Source organism: Dermacentor andersoni, chromosome 1 (assembly GCF_023375885.2).
Source record: "Dermacentor andersoni chromosome 1, qqDerAnde1_hic_scaffold, whole genome shotgun sequence".
In the NCBI taxonomy this organism is placed as follows: Eukaryota; Metazoa; Arthropoda; class Arachnida; order Ixodida; family Ixodidae; genus Dermacentor; species Dermacentor andersoni.
This window is the reverse complement of record NC_092814.1, coordinates 255,426,763-255,440,923: the sequence shown is the minus strand read 5'-3', so window position 1 is coordinate 255,440,923 and position 14,161 is coordinate 255,426,763.

The window sequence follows — 14,161 nt, the reverse complement described above, 5'->3', positions numbered from 1 at the left end:
GCGTCAACTCAGACGTGACGGGCGACGAGCGCCATATCTTTTCTATCGCCTAGGTTTTGCTTGATTCCACACGTATTGTTTATTCCGTGTGAATACTTTATCCTGAATAAAAAAGGTTTTACATTGAATTGCTCTATTGGCCTCTTACCCGTGGTTTCGTGGTGGTTGCCGGTGTGCACGTACGTCACGTTCATGGCTTTATCAGATTTGGTGAAGATACGGTAGAAGTTAACGAGCCGATGCGATGTAGCATAAGTTGTGATTATGGCTTACGCAAAAAAAAAAAAAAATATTATTGGTGCAAATATGTGCCGCAAACTTAAACTTTCAATGCGATAGCTGTCGCATTGTGTATCCTATGGATGTATGGCTATGCTGTTGCTTCTATAAAGGGTAGCGAAACTCAATTGGGGCGCCCGCTGTAAGGCGAGCGTTATTGGATACGACTGGAGGTTGGCACCGCAAATTTAAAGGATGGTTGATCTTAAAGCGATGGCTGTGCACAACGACGTAGCTAAAACAGGTTTTAACGTTGGCTTGTGAATGCTATTACAGCGAAGGTTCAGTAAAAAGATTACTATATATGGCGGGTAGAGGCGCGGTGGGCTTTAAAGCGATAGCCCCGTCGCGACCAACACGCATTAACGTTTGCAGACTTAACGGGGTCCATTTGTACCGCACGAAGTAAGCAGCTTTCGCGCTTTCAGTGCAATTCGTGCAGCCCCCGGTGAGCGGCACCCCGTCATGCTCAGAGACGCTGCAGATATGGTATCGCGCGGCGCCGAGGGTGAGCGTATAAACTGCTCCAGTGCACACGATAAAGTGAGACCATAGAGAAAGGGATTCCTTTCTCTATGGTGAGACCGCTTCTTCGGCCGAAGCGGTCAGACGTGCTTAGCAAGCATGCGCTACTGCTGTTACGGTGGGAACGTGCATTTGCCGATACCGATGGCACAAGAGCAGAAGCAAACCGGTGTTGTTTCTGCCTGGTTGGCTGCTCTATATCGAACATAACGATCGATATCACTTGCGAACGAAGTGATGGCGCTCGGCCAGCGACGGCGAGGGTGGCGCGAAGAAAGGCTCTGCAATATCACATACAGGAACACTGTCCCTCCGTATACGTACGCCCAAGCCCAGGGCGCACTCTAGTTCGCCTAGGAAAATTGAGATTAGAGATTTGGTTTATGGTAAATACAAAAAAAAAAAAAAATCGTGATAAGCGAATCACAGAATGTCGATTCTGCCGTCAACCTGCGTCAAATCGACAGTCATGCCACATATTAAACACACGAAAGCTTTTCTATAAACGTAAAGCAACATACGCATCACTTAAACGCTGCATTGTATCTGACGTAAAGCTTTCATTGTTGTTCTTCCTATATAAGAACCACCAATACCATAGCTTCGCGGCTATGGTATTGCGCTGCTAAGCACGAGGAAGCGGTATCGAATCCCCGCCGTGGCGGCCGCATTTCGATGGGGGCGAAATGCAAAAAAAAAAACGCCCGTGTCCCGTGCTTTGGAGGCACCTCAAAGAACCCCAGGTGGTCAAAATTAATCCGGTGTCCCACTACGGTGTGTCTCAATGAAATCGTGGTTTTGGCACGTAAAACCCCAGAATTCATTCATTCTTCCTATGTAGTAGTAATTACTGTCGTTGTCACCTTCGTTTTTACACGGCCATGGAAATGGCCAGTGGTTGTTGCTCAGCGAAAGCGATAGGCCACAGTTGACATGAATGAAGTAGAAGAAACGAAACGGACGCAAATTTGCGATGTAGACACGGGTGCACCTAACTAAATAAATAACTCAGATAACTTCGCTCTTCATTGATTTAGAGGCTCCTCTGGCGCTGCGGCTTCTGTTACAAACGACTGGCAAAAAAGCAATTCACTTCTTGGAGTGCATTGCTTCTATGCAATTTGGAGTGCAAATTTTTTAGCAGCTGCAACAAGAAATCAGGGCGTGGCAGCACAGGTTGTAGAAGCCCCATAGATATAACGCTCAATGAGCGTGCCAACGACCAAGGCTTACTCTTTACGTTAAGAGCATCAAATACGTTTTATATACTCGAAAAGTAAATTCGTCGCACATTTTGCTCTCGGATCAGTGAATTTATTCCTTGGAATCAGGTTTCCGAAAACGCGAAGCGCTCTAATTGTCTCGGTCGTAGAACTTGCACATATATTTTAACAAAGGTGAAAAATGCCACAGATACGAATATATTTAGATCTACTGCAAATCGCCGCGAAGCACTTACGCATGTGTCGCTACCATGAGTTATCTACTATTGCGGATGGGTAGCTCGCCGCAAACGAAAAGAATGTGTCGGGTAACTGTACATAAACAAAACGAAGCACACTGACGGTGAGAAAAATTAATCTTGGTTGTATATCTGAAACTTTAACTCAGCGGCGCGAAGCTGTTTTACACCCTTAGTGTTTTTGTCAATGACGTAGATGTCTCTTCGACTCCTGGAAACAGGACTAAGTACAGACGGATGAACGGCGTGTCTTAGCTGATTGAATAACCATTTATTTGGATTTCACGCAGCCTAAACTCTCAGGCCATACATTCGGGTGAAATTAGCCGCACCACGTCGACAGTTTATTCAGTAATTGCCAACGAATACAGCTTGTATTCTAATGGTTCAGTGCGCATCCTAGTGACAAATATGAAAGTTCTAAATTTCTCCATTCAAGCTGGTTGAACCGTTTATTCCCGGTTCGACATGGCAAGCGATATTAGCCACACCTGCTTTAAGTACCCAATCAGCTGTAGATTTCACAGGCTGTGAGACGGTTGAGAAAACACAGACGCTTTTTCGAGCTGCTACACCCGCTTTCCCGAAGCGCACTGACCCCCGTATTCACAAGTGCACCTCGACTCGACCCTCCACTCGAAATGCTCCTTGAGGGCGGTTTTTCATTTCAGAAATCGCCCTCCACTTGAAAACGCGCCTTCAGTGAAGGAAAGCTCCAGCGTTTCATTCGAGGACTTCAAGGTAGTCCCGCAGCTACCGTGAATCTCTTTTCGAGTGCAGCTAGTGCGTAAACATGACCTCACTGTGACCTGTCGCGCGTCTCGTGCTCTTTTTCCGGTGGGCGTCAGTTGCCTCGGTAGCTTTTCTTTAGTTAACAATGCTGCGCATGTTCAAAGGCATCGTTTTACGGACCGGTGAAATTCTCTGGAGCGCTTTGGTAACAGAGCAATTCTACTGCGGCATCGAGACTGATCGGCCGTCCTGTCAAGAAGGCTGTCAGCTAGTGGAGTGATCTGTCGTCTTATTCCGTGCACGAGCGAGATAATGGCCTGCACACGGGTATTCTTGGCGCGGATGTTCGAAAACTGTTATCGGCGTCAGTGCATTCACGTGCTTCCCGCGGTTGATCGTACAATGCCGAATCAGCTCAAGCAGTGCGCGGTATATTGCAACTGCGGCGCGGACTTCGAACTGCTGAAAAGAAACCAACTGCGAATATTCCTGCCATTAGTGCGCGTATTGCCTGTACGTACAATTGCTGGACGCGGATGTGGCTGCGCGAACGCCGGCATTTGCCCCGCCTGAGCAGTTTGTGCTCGGGTAGATTGTCACTGACTGCGCCGAGGACGGCGAAGTGCACCGCGGCTATAGGCGAGCTTCTCTATGAACGAACAGGTGCGTTCACCGTAATTTTGGCAATTTTCCTTAACTTCACGTAGCTGCTTGCCGTAAAGAAAACAAAGCGCACTGTAATTTCGTGTTGGAAGTCTGCAGTCGGTAGTATTTAAAGCCGTGAGGAATAATTACTCGTGCCTTGCTTCAGAATACACAATATAATTAGCTTATCGTGCCTATGAACATCCAAGCCCAACGAGGAAGTGAAAAACCATGAAATGGTTTTAGAATTATACCAGCATGTACGCACTGGCGAATGCAATGTTTTAATACAAACCACAGAATAACAGTGCAACAGAGTATAGTTAATAATGCTACTAATAGGCCACATTACATGCACGAAACATTAAAATTCATAATTGACTAATTAAAAAATCACAAATTAAGTTTTTAACTAGTTACCTTATGGCTCATATTGCAAGTTACAAATTTTGGCGGGTGAGACTGCAAGGCATATCGACTTGAAAAGAATTGGGTCGATGACGCCCTTTACGAGATATGTGCCGTCAAACTCGCGGTTAAAATGCACTGTCGTTGCAATTACTTTCTTTACAACGCGCCATTTAATGCATCGAAGCACAAAAGTAACTCAGAGCCCAATGCATTTTTCTGCAAAGTTCGGGAATTAATATCTCAAAACTGGTGCCATTCTGAGAACCTATTCCAAGTCGATCCGCCTTGCGAACTCCCAGGCTATAATTTCGGAATAGGCCATAAGGCAATTCGTCAAAATATTATTTAGTGAACTGTTGTTAATTATTCGACAATGAATTTCAATTTTTTGTGCAAGTAATGTCCGCTTCTTCGAGTAGACCAGCTCATGGACTAGAATTGGGCTATCTACCACAGGTAATGTTTAAACATTTCTGAAAGTGTTGGCGCTGAAACACCCGGTATATGTTGACGATAGAACGGCACGTAAAAAAATATTGCTCCAATAATGCCAATTACGATCCATCCGCTATGAGTGGACATGCTCTACGCTTGCAATAAAGATTCCCAACAACAGCTTCTAAGCCCACGTCACGGAATGAAAGAATGCACACGTGGAGATCTCTGGACGAGCCCTCACCTGTAATGGCCATAAATTGAAACACGATCGGCGAAGCACGCAGCTTCCGATGCAGGCTGCATCACCAAGCCCTTCAGTCACGAATCGAGTGTCGGTAAACGTGTGAAGTTTACAAAATTTCATATCAAGGTGCCGAAGACTCTATTGAAAGCGTCAGTGTGGTAGAACGACACCTTGTGGATTTTAAAGCGAGTTATCATAATTAAAGCACAATTAGATGTTTATTTATTGTACAGTTCATCATGCCACGTTTCTTCTTAAAAAGAAATGACTCACCTGTTCGAGTTACATGCACAATTGGCAAGAATTGCTATAAAAATTACAAAGAAATATTTCGCAATTGCTACCGAAATGACCCACGTGAAACGTCCCGTCACACACGGCAGTGTCTGCACCACAGCGGTCGTCTGTAGCGACACATTTAACTCAGAACTGAAATAAAGCTACTTTAGGTTAGCGAAATGTTCAATTTACCCTAACTTTAATGTTAATGGCATATAACTTGTCACAACTGCACATAAATTTGAAAAATAAGTCGCTTACACTGCGACTTAGTTTTCACGAGTTTTGCGTAGCCTGGTAGGAAGCCTTTCGAGACTGGCCCACGGCTCAGGGTCCATCGCGGCACAGCGTTAACATTGTAGAAGCACGGCGCAGCAAAGCGGAAACAGCAAGTAGCCGAAAAGCGCGGAGTCGCGGTGACAGGAAAAGAAAATGCTGTTCTCAAATAAGAAAACAGCGCCGACATGACGTTCAGTACTAATGTAGTGTCCAGGTGTCTTCTGTGGAATCCTCACGTCGAGGAAGAGAGAGCACCGGCACGTAGAATGGCGAAGGTGAGCGAGAAACAAGCGCGGACGCGTAGTCCTCCATCAAATGCCTGTAATACGGCCCCACTCCGAAAAAATCTTCCTATTGCGCGTTAATTGTAGACTGCAGCTGCCAATATGCCGTATTTTCGCGATTCTAAGCACCCCCCCCCCCCCCCGATTCTAAGCAGCCCCCCCCCTCTATTTTCGCGAAAAAGCACCCCCCTATTTGTTAGGAAGAGCGCGTAGCCAAGGCCGCCAAACGCGCTTGCTCACTCTAGAATCATTGCTCGGCGGACCTGCAGGCACGCGGTTGATGTTTCTGTTGGACGCGTTTCGCGGCCATCTGACCCCGGAGGTAAAGACAACGCTTCGGAACATCAATAGCGACGTGGTTGTGATTCCGGGTGACATGACGCCAGTGCTGCAACCCTTCGACGTTTTAGTCAACAAGCCCTTCAAAGCCAATCTCCGACAGGAGTACGAAGAGTGGGTGCGAAACCCTGACCGGAAGATGACGCCGACGGGAGAGCTGCAGAAAGCGTCCCCATCAACCTTCGCAAAGTGGATTTCGGACGCGTGCAAGAGGGTCCAAGTGGACGTTGTGGTCAAATCATTTAAAAAGTGCTCGATCACAAACAACTTCGACGGAACGGAAGACGACCTGCTGTGGGATACCGAGAGCAGTGGTTCAAGCGGTGCGACGAACTCGAATGGCAGTGATAGTGACTGAGCATCCTACACAAGCGGTGGGTTGACTGTTTGCACCGATTGTTCTTTTGAATGTTTGCAAAATAAAATGTTATTTCCCGCACCCATCTCGTGATGTCGCAGCAAAAAGAGGGAGGGGGGGTCATTCTAGATTTTTCGAATCTAAGCACCCCCCCGCTCACTTTGGGCATCGCGATCGTGAAAAAAAGGGGGTGGTTAGAATCGAGTAAACACGGTATAACATAATTTCACGTGCACATTGGTTTAGGACCCTGTAAGGTAAGCAGTTTTGCTAGCTCATACGCTCTCAAAAATTCAAAGTTCTCGCGCAGACTAAGGAAGCACTAGAACAAGAAGCGCACGGGACTAGCTATAGTTTCTATGCAACCGCAACTTCGTTTCGTTCTTGTGTTAGAATTCAAAACAAGTTGAAATTTCCCCGAGACAGTGTGAGGCAGCGCGAAGAGGGATATGAGACACAGGGAAAAACGAGGACAAGCGCTTGTGTCCCCTGTCCCGCTTCGCGCTGCCCCACACAGTCTCAGGGAAAGCCAACCAGCCCAAACCATCAGCCTTTTAAGTGAAATTTCCCGCCACACTGCAGTAGCCCAGTAGCCACGGCGTTGCGCCGCTGAGCTCGAAGTCGCGGGTTCGATCCCGGCCGCGGCGGCCGCATTTACGTAATGGCTCCTTTAGGCTGCAATGCGAATACACCCCTGTACTTAGATTTAGGCGCACGTTGAAGAACCACACGTTGTCAAAATAAATTCGGAATCCACTAGTACAGCGTGCCTCATAATCATATCGTGGTACTGACACGTAAGACCCCAGAATTTCATGTTAATTCACAAGTTGAAAGCAAGCATTGTGCCCAGCGCACAGCAGGCTACAGCAGGCGAACACACGTCGAAACACTCCATTTAAACTCAGCATATGATTCTAGCACCGAAGATGAAAAAAAAAAAGAACGCTAGCGTTCAAGTCCAAGTTGCAATTCATCTCATGTGCTTCTCTTTCTAGTACTTCGCTATTTATTCGTGTTGCGCGAACTGAGACTTCCGAGTTCTCGCAATCGCGCGGCAGTCGCTCATGAAATCGTAAAGAAGCGATGAAATGAGAAATAAATGGACGGAAATTACAATTCTAACTTTGCCTGTCCGTCGCAAATTAGTGCCACAGAGTCGTACGAGTATTTTATCTAACACACGTGAAGCCGCATTTTAGGCGGAACCACGAAGTTGACCAACTGCAGAGGGCGTCAAGGTGGCCTTTCTCCGCACGCCCACACGTGCACGCGTGTATCAAGGCTCCGTGTGGGTGACTCGATTTAAGTGTTTACGCGTGGCTCGTCGGCGCATACGTATGCGACGCCGGCGTAATATGCGGCTCGGCCTTATTAAAGGTCGCCAGGATGTCCAGGCGACGTCAGACTGCCAGTGAGACGAAAAGACCGCCAAAGCTTCTGCGGAGGGATAATATGGTGAGAGATTTCAAAGGTACCGTGGTCCGCCGGGTTAATTAGAAAAATCATGAGCCATCCCATCCTCTGAAGGTGGATGACCAGCGAAGGTGCGTAGTACATGAAAAGAGGTGGCACCGAATGTTGAACAAAAGTTCGAGCGCATTTATTGTCTTTATCGGCGGTCATCGTGACGAAAGGTACGCACAAACATTTATTTTTATACATCCGCGTTCATTCGTACTATACATTCGTTATATACATTCGTGTTTGCATTTTGCGATTTAATGAGGCAAATAATTTGAAATCGGAATCACCGCACCTACTGGCAGTGGGCCAGTGCCGTCAGCGCCTTCGCAGAGGCAGGGGCAGTATGGGAATGCTAGCTCAATGAGCGGCAACGGAGCCAGCTGTGGAAAAGGATGACGGCGGCGACGAACGCGCCAGCAGTGGCACGAGCTATTGCTGATAGTTTTTGTTAACAAAGATTTGTTGACTGACACGAAAAACGCACGGTACCCTAGCCATAAACAGCTTCACTGTAACAATTTCCGAAATGCACAATTACTCAGTTCTATATGAGAGAAGGTCAGGTTCCATAAAAGAACTTGTCTCGCGGCATACGCACATCCAGAGAGATTGCCTCTGTGTTCAGGAGAGCCGTAAAGTGCAGCACGAACTTAGTTCCCGAGCGTATCATAGCAACCAGTGTAATTTCTTATGGTAGCGCTGTATGTCCTGGCACCATAAGTTGGCTAGTGCCCTCAGCATCATCCTCACCCTCCGTACGCAATTTTCCTCCGACGCTCACTCACCCTCACCCTCAGCTAGGAAGAATGCGTCGCACGCCCTCACTGTCATTTTAACCACCTAAATAAAGTTTATTTGAAGCGTGAGTGAAAACTGATCATATATCAGATTGTCGTTCTGACTAGTGAAATCCCAGAATTTAATTTTTAATATCGGGGATTGTTGAACACCAAGCTGACCACGAACTTCTATATAGCGTAGATGATACCCTTATGACCGTTGTTATGCAGTACAAGTATGCATATTCCTATCGGTTGTAATGTGTGCGCAAGGCAAAATATCTGGCTGAATAGAATGAACTCTGGGAATGTTCGCTACTTCGTGATACCTGGTCCAGTTGATACAAGTGTCGACAAAACGCAGTAGGCCTTTAATTATTGCGAAAATACAATTAGCAACTCGTATTAACCCACCATCACCAAGTTGCTAATAGGCGGTTCTACCTAGCACTGTCAACGTCCAAGGTCGATAAAATCGTCGCCGCGCGCCGTGTGCTGTATGTGCTAGTGAAAGCTTGCGAGGGTGAGCCAGCGAACGCGGCTTATTCTCGCGTGTGCGAGCGAGGCAGGCGGGCCGGAAGCGCGCTCTCTCCTGTCGCGTGCGAGGCACCGCGGTGAGGGGAGGGAGGAGGGGGGACCGGCGGCTGCTGCTTACGGCGCGCCCACGCAGGGAGAGAGAGAGAGAGAGAGAAACTTTACTGGTCCATTATGAAATGAAACGCGTTAAGCGTCTGATGGGGTGGCTCCCTCTTCGCGGGCTCCATATGCTTCCAGGGCCGCCTGGCCCCTGTGGATCAGTCTGAGCTGGTCTTCCAGGGCGGGGCTGGACAGCATGATCTCCCATCGCTCGTAAAGGGTGGGGATAGCAGGGGGGTTAGTTATGGGTATAGGTGGGGGGTGGTGTATGGAAAAATTGCACTCTCCTATGACGTGCTGAAGGGTTCCTAATGCATTGCAGTGAGGACATGTGTTCTTATATCTCTCTGGGTATATCTTGTTCTGGAGGCAGGGGTGGGGAAAGGATCCTGCCTGGATTTGCCTGTATATTGTTTGTTCGGCTCTGGTCAAGGAGTGGTGGGGGTGCGGGAATGTCTTCCTGCCGTCCCTGTAATATTTGACTATATCTCTATAATTTGTGATGGGTTGCCATCCCCTTGCCTCCTCCTCGTTGGCCCGGGAGTTTAGCGCTCGGGCCTGTTGATGAGCATATTCATTGCCCTCAACTGAGGAGTGAGCCGGGACCCAAACTAATTCGATCGCTTGTTTAGGAGGCGTAGCTTTACCAAGAATTTTTAGTGCCGCAAGGGACACCCAGCCAGATCTGTAGTTCTTGTATGCAGCTTGTGAGTCCGTGACGATCTTGGTGACGTTTGGTTGTAGGAGTGCGAGAGCTATCGCTGCTTCTTCTGCTTCCTCCGAAGACGGAGTGTAGATTGATGCGCAGGTGACCAGCTTTTCTAGCCCGGTGACCACGACTGTTGCCCTCGTGGAGCGTTTCGATAGAGAGGCGTCTGTATATAAAACAGTGTCGTCTTCCTCCAGGGTCCTGGAGATGGCTCTTGCCCGGGCGTCGCGTCGTCCGACATGCCTTGTGGGGTTCATGTTGCGTGGTAGCGGTTTGCATTGCAACTTCTCACTGAACTTTTCGGGTAATTGGTCGTGGCGGGTGTAGTGCGATTCTTGCCATCCTAGCTTGCGGAGGACGCTTCTGCCCGCCTTGGTCTGGCTAAGGCGTACCCTTTGATTGGATAGGTGGGCTTCTACGAGCTCGGCTACTGTGTTGTGGACTCCCATTTGAAGTAATTTTGTCGTGGATGAATTTATGGGAATACCCAGGGCCTGCTTCGTGGCTTTCCTGATTATTGCGTCAAGTTGTAAGACGTCCTTCTTGAGGAGCTGCAGGTACGGCGCTGCGTAGACGATTCGTGAGATAACAAAGGCCTCAACGAGGCGCAAGGTGTCCGATTCCTTCAGACCCCTCTGCCTGTTGGCCACTCGTCTGATCATGTTCAAGATTTGGTCTGACGTGAGCTTCATTTTTCTAATCATGGCTGTTGCCTTGCCGTCTGCCTGGATCAGGAGACCCAGGATCCTGAGTTGAGGTACCGGGAGGATCCGGTTCCCTTCCAAAGTGATTTCTATGTTTTCTGCTTGTGTCCTTGATGCACGTGGTCTGACTATTGTCAGCTCCGATTTTTGAGGCGAACAGCAAAGGCCACATGTCTTCACATAGCTGTTGATCGTGTCAGCCGCTTTTTGGAGCGTGTTTTCCATCCAGCCATCCGACCCTGCCCTCGCAGTCCAGAGGGTGATGTCGTCGGCATATAATGCGTGGCCCAGACCATCTATTGATTCGAGAAGCTTGGGCAACGGCAGGAGAGCCATGTTAAATAGGAGGGGGGAAAGGACCGAACCTTGCGGCGTTCCTCGATCCCCCAGGGAGATCGGTTGGGATGTCTCCTCTCCTATTCTGATCCTTGCCGTTCGGTCACGAAGAAAGTCTCGGATGTAGTTGTAAGTTTTCACTCCACAACCCGTGTTGCGCAGGTTGCGGAGGATACTTTCATGTGTGACGTTATCAAAGGCACCTGTGAGGTCTAGCGCTAGTATCGCTCGTGGCGATTGCTTCGTTGCTCGCTTAATTACCAGTTCGTTGAGTTGTACGAGAACATCCTGGGTGCCCAGGTGCTGCCTAAAGCCATACATTGTCTCTGGCATCTGATCGGTGGCATCAAGATGTCGCTGCAACCTCTTAAGAACCATACGTTCCATGACCTTCGCCACGCAGGACGTGAGGGATATCGGTCTCATGTTGTCGATGTGAGGTGTCTTCCCAGGCTTGGGTATGAAGCGGACTTCTGCCTCTTTCCATTCGTGTGGAAGATTGCCAGACTCCCAGACCCGGTTCATATACTCGAGCAGCTGTCTGCGGGCCTTGTGCCCGAGGTTGTTAAGTAACTTGTAGGTAATGGTATCGGGTCCCGGCGCGCTGCCCCTGTTGCTCTCGGAGATTGCCGATATCAACTCGGTGTCAGTGAATGGCTTGTCTAACGCTTCATTGGTAGGTCCTGCGTAGTCGGGAGGTGCGATATCACCCTTCTCCGTTTTCAGGTACTTGGCCTTCAGGTCGTTGATGAGTTTGTCGGCACCCCCAGTATAGTTGTTGAGGGTGCGCGTGAGGCTTCGATTAGTGGCACTCTTGCTGCCGAGAGGATCGATCAGGTGACGAAGGAGGCACCACGTCTTCCTGGTAGAAAGGGTGCCCTGCAGTCCATCACACACGCTCAGCCAGTTCTCTCTGCACAGCTTGGACGCGTATTCAGCTGCTTGCTTGTTGAGATCATGGATGCGTTTGCGAAGTTTCTTGTTGTGTCGTTGTTTCTTCCAGCGTCTGGTGAGGCTGTGTCGTGCTTCCCAAAGGTGGGCAAGCTTTGCGTCCACACAGGGTGTCTGCAGTGTGGTCGCAATTTTCTGGGTGTATTTTTCTACGAGCTCGAGTTGTTCCTTAGCCCATTCCCCATACGATTTGGTGCTGTTCGTGTCCTCATCTTCATCGGCTGCTTGCCTTTTTCGAAGTTTGTCCCAGTCAGTTATCTTTGTTGTTCCCATTCGGGCCTTGAACGCGGGCCCCCTGATCGTAATATTGAGGATATCGTGGTCCGACCCCAGGTTCGCGCCTGTGTTCTGCCACGACACGTCCAAGGTTCCACTCAGCAGGGTAAGGTCTGGACTGGTGTCCCGGGTCGTACTTGTGCCCATGCGGGTGGGAGTGTCTGGTTCGTTGAGTAGGGCTAATGTGTGCTGATCCATGAGGTTCGCCAGCACCCTGCCTCTCTTGGAGCAAAATTTGTAACCCCATATTGTGTGAGGCGCATTGAAGTCTCCTAATATCAATAGGGGTCGGCTGCCCGCCTCTCTCTTGCTGTCGAGTAATGTGCCCTCTATGTCGAGGTTCTTCTTGGAGGGCCGACAGTATGCGTTGAGTATAAAGATGTTGTCTTTGCTTCCTATGCCTCTGCTGTGAATTTCCAAGAGAACGTGTTCACACCCTCTCTGGGTGGTAATGTGCTGCGTTGCAGCTATGTTGCTTCGGACTAGGATGGCTGTGCTTTTCTCACTGGGATCGGTGTATGTGACGTACCCCGCGAGTTTTGGTCGCGAGTTCGTTTCTTGAATTGCAAGGATATCCGGTTTGTGTTCCGCATTATCTATGTATTGCTGTAATTCGCCTATTTTGTCCTTAATTCCTCGGCAGTTCCATTGGGCTAAGATCGTGGTATCTTCCTTCCTATTTTTACGCCTGGCCGCAATCCTGGCTCAGGTTGGTAGTCGTGAGACTACTCCCCATGCACGGTTTCCCATACGGGGCTCCCTTTTTAGCTTTTTGAGTGGTTAGTATGAGCTGGTTGACATTAGCTTCTAGCGCGTCGAACTTGGCCATCTTGGACGTTATCAAGCCGATTTGGCTGGCAAGCTGTGTGACCATCTCGGTGAGGGCTTCAATGGGCTTGGCCCACGCCGGTTCCTCAGATGGACTCGATTCAATTTTCTCTGCCTCCATTGCTGTTACCGGGGGCTCCTGTTGAGCGTCCCTCTTGGCAATTTTGCGTTTTGTGACATCCTCGCTGCTTTTCGATTTTTCTAATGCCTCCATGCGCGCAAGAAGCGCGCTGATTTGCTCATTTTGCTTAACTACAAGCGCTTTGAGTTGCATGCATTCCTCACAATCTTTCTTGGGAGTCTGGGGAAGGGGAGGGAAATCTTTGTTGCTAAGAGCGATAGGAGATCTAACTGCCCAGCCCACCTGCTTAGCGGCGTTCCTCGACGGTGTCTGGCTCCGGGTCTTCGACCTTGAGCGCGACTCCCGGCGGCCCCCGCTGTAGCTGCTGCCGGCCACGTCACCCGGTGACGACGCTCTCAAGCCCGGCTTTGAGGCGCAGCTGCTGCTCCGCCCTCGTCCGCCTTCACGGGAAAGAGAGTGATTCCGGTACCCTGACGTAGCTGCTCCCTCCCGACGTGGCGGTTTTGAGGCTTCTGCAGGCGTGTAGTTGGTATCTTTCCGCTCCCACCGGCGTTTCCGTACCACGTACGGAATCTTGAAGCGAGCTCTGCACACCTTGTCTGCGGTCAAATGTTCTCCTCCACAGAGGTCACACTTGGGGGTACACTTGTGCTGTTCATCGGGATTTCGAGCACCACATCCCCGGCAGATCCGGTCTGTTGGATCAGGGCAAACATCCATGCGGTGGCCCAGGCGACCGCACTGATAGCAGATATCTATCTGTTTTCTGTATAACGAGCATTTGGCGAGCAGGCCCCCGTAACGAACGTAGTTCGGCACTTTGGGTCCATTGAAGGCGATCACCACGGACGTCGTGTTAGCGATGCGGTTGGCCTCTACAGCAGTGGGATTATATTCGTTGACGATGTTCTCGTTGATTTCTTGAACGGTGTCTCCGAGGGGGACGCCTCGTATGACTCCCTTGGTCATGCCATGGGGGGCGGATTCGTAGGCGCTGACCTCGTGCTCATTTCCTTGGACGACAATCTTGGTGACTCCAACATACCGGTTAGCATTTTCTCTCTTTGAAGTACTGAAAGCGATCTGCGACGTTTGAAGAGTGCGCGTAGGGCCGGTAG